The sequence below is a fragment of the Triticum dicoccoides genome, chromosome 3B (assembly GCF_002162155.2).
Source record: "Triticum dicoccoides isolate Atlit2015 ecotype Zavitan chromosome 3B, WEW_v2.0, whole genome shotgun sequence".
Classification (NCBI taxonomy): Eukaryota; Viridiplantae; Streptophyta; class Magnoliopsida; order Poales; family Poaceae; genus Triticum; species Triticum dicoccoides.
In genome coordinates this window covers 65506370-65509899 of record NC_041385.1, presented here as the reverse complement: position 1 = coordinate 65509899, position 3530 = coordinate 65506370, and positions in this window count along the sequence as shown.

The following is a 3530-nucleotide window of genomic DNA, read 5'->3' as shown; positions in this document are numbered from 1 at the left end:
GTCCGTGGACACATAGGCGTGTGGTGGCCATCCAAAGCTATACACATGCATTTCAAGCCTAGTTTCAATAAACCGGACGAATTACATGAAAACCGGATGATTTTCATATAGACCGGACAAAATTCATTACATTTCGGATAATTTTCATTAAGAAAAAAAGGAGGATCGGACCTAAACCTAGCTTACAGCGGCGTCCGTCGTCCAAGTCCTTGTTGTTCCCTTCCCACGAATGTGTCTTCCATCTGTTGTCTCCATGAGTGGCGGCAATAAGACTCGCAAAGTGAAGGTGCGGTCGCCAATTTTCGTGTTGAAATTACATTTGTGGAGGTCCCGGCAAAATCATGCTCCAAAAAAACTTTTTTGGAAGCATTTTGGAGCATGGATTTTATTTGTTTTTGCCATGACCTGCATGAATGCCATTTTGTCACGAAATTTTGCACGCATGTGAAAAACACAACAATGTTTGTTGGCAAAAAAAATCAGTTTTTTCTGAACTTTTTTTTTAAATTATAGTGTAGCAAATGATGCATGTCAGCTCGAGCTCACGTAAGCACTTTCGTACATATAGCAGCAGTTAGCACCTGAGTAGGTTGAATATTGGAGTAGGTCCGGTGACTGACTAATCCCTTCTTTATTCTACTAGCTAGACAAGTGCACATGGACTGGCTAATCATAACAATCATTATTAGACCATCAATAACAAAGAAGGGATCTTGTATAAAAAAGGATTTTGATAGCAGCACATGTTTGCTGGAGGGCATGGCAAATCAAACGGTTTTTATGGCAATTTATATTGTCTGAGCATTGCAATTTTCTTTAGCAGTTCCTTCTTTTAATCATAGGATTTGTCGTGCTTGGTTAAGATTTTCCATCCTCGTGACAATGTAAAATTGCCATGAAAAATGTTTAATTTGCCATGCACTAGCGAACGTCAGCACAATACCGTTTGGGAGAGAGAGTAAAAAATCCTCATGTAGTAGTGTTTGTCAAGGACAATTTCAGGTTACGACTGACTAGCTCAGTTAATTCCGTATGGACTGCTCTGGCTTGCCAGGCCAAACCGCTAGGCAATGCCATCATCGGCGTCTCCACGCTGCAGCTTCTGCTCGCCGTTGTCCGCCTTGGCGGCAGCGAGCTCCTTGCCCTTGCCCCAGAGGAACGCGTAGAGCCGCATGACTACGAGGCCCGCCCCGAGAACACCGCCGAGGTAGATGTCGGTGCCGAGCATGACGGCGTCAACCACAGTCATGGCAACGAGCGACAGCCGACAGGGAGTTGAACATGGGCGGGTAGACGGGCCCGCACCGCGCCACCGCCCACGACACGAGCACGAACGGACGCACGTGTTGAAGACCCCGGAGTACACCACCGTGGCCAGGCGCAGGTCCCACCCCAGCCTCCACTCCGCCGCCCAGCCCTCGCGGGGTGCCAGGACGGCCGCCACCGCGGCGGCCGCGGCAGACTGCAGGCTGCCCGCGGCGCACGTGAGCGCGGTGGACCAGTATCGGGACGGGAACACCTTGGCAACCCTGGCCTGCACCACGAACCAGAGCGCGTAGCTCACGCAGCTCCCACACATGAACAGCGTGCCGACGGCTATGTCGTGGCCGCTGAGGACCACCGACGCCGGTGCCGGCGGGCCGGCGTGAGCGTGGGCATAGGACGGCCGGAGGTGCGGCAGCGGGAGATGAGGGCCCTTGCAGAGGCTGACGACCATGGTGCCGGCAATGCCCACTACCGCGCCGAGCAGCTTCATCCTGCCGGGCCAGGTGCAGAGGGAGATGCGCTCGGCCTGGAGCACGACGGTGATGAGGAAGGTGACAACGGGGATGAGGTTGAAGAAGTTGACGGTATAGGCGGCGCTGGTGGCCCGTAGGGCGCAGTAGTACAACGCCGTCGCCAGCAAAACTCTGCATCATACACGCATAATTCAAAATTTACTGGATGCAAGACTTTTTTTTAAAAAGGAGGATGACCCCCGGCCTGTCCATCAATCGATGCATGCAGTCATATTATTAAATAAAAATGTAACATAGTCGTAAGGTTCAAAGTAGCTCATAAAATGAGCAGTAGTCCAAAACTATACTGTATACATACTCCCTCCGTCCGAAAAAACTTGTATCAAAATGGATAAAAAGGGAATGTATTAGAACTAACATACATATAGATACATCCTTTTATTCATTTTGATGACAAGTATTTCCGGACAGTGGGAGTATTAAATAACTGAGAATCCAACACAATATCCTGACGTAATTTTGATTTCTGTTTTTTTTTTGCGGGATTGCTAAAAGCGCAGTTATTCGTGCGAGATGAGCGAACCGGCTGTTCGTGTCGTCGTACGAGCAGTGCAGGCCGGTGGCCCATGTAGGGAGCACTGGAGCAGCCTTTTAAGGTGGCTTTTTTTTCTTTTTATATTCAGAAGCTAAGCTTGTTTCTCTGTCCAATGCCACCAAGCATCATTGTCGCATTTGTATCCCTCTGTTTCTTGTCTTCAGCAGCGGTTGTTTCTTTTTCCTAAGAGATCCTTTTCCATTGTTTGAACCTATACAATTTTTAGTACTTTATTTTATGTAAAATAATTGATGTAGATTTTTCAAAAAAGGAGGTTTTTTAGTATAATTATTAATGGTTGTTTTACCAGTTGCAGTTGCATGTCTACTAGTACTAGACATGCAACTGTATGTGTTGTAATCCAATTGAAACTGGGGTCGGAAGGAGGTTTGTTGGGTTAGTTGCATGTCCATCATTAGAGTTGCAATTGCAAACATTGTAGTCTGACTGCAACTACAGCTGTGTTCAGGTTGTTTTTTCTCAATACAATGTTTTTTTTCCTTTTTATGATTTCTATTTCTTCTTTTGTATAGAAAGTGGGAAAGAGTAGTGAGATGAAAGGGCCCAACTTTTTAATCATTTCATTTTCTTTCTTTGTTTTTAAAACTTTTACTCATATATTCTGTCGTTCGCGTGTAACTGCACACACAACCAAACTATGCACAATTTGCAAAAAACATAATACACACACAACCTTTCTACTGTCCAACTAGTTTCAGTTATAGTTTCGTTGTGTACTTTTATTTCTTCCTTTCTATTTGGAAATATAGATTTTTTAGTTTTTTCAATTTTTTTATTGTTTTAAAGGTTGTGTGTGTATGCCGGCGAAGTCTTTCTTTTAATTTTTTTGTTTATTTTGTTACAGTTGCAACCGCCCCAACCCGGGCGCAAGCGCAACTCGGAGCACTGTAGCGCAACAACAAGACCTACCACAACCGGGGGTCGGAGAGAGGGTGTCAGCGCCGGCGAAGTCTTTTTCAATTTTTTTTGTTGTTTTTGAAACCGACCCAGCTCGAGTGCAACTACAACTCAAGAGTACGGTCGTGGGTTGTTTTTTAGGGGGGGTGTGGGTTGATTGTAGTTGCACCCGTACCCCCCTAGTTGTGTGCCCGTACTCTTGTTGGATCCTATTCGTGGCCCCCAGTTGCAAGTTGACCATCAACTCGCAACTACGGGGATGTGTGTTGTGTGTGTGT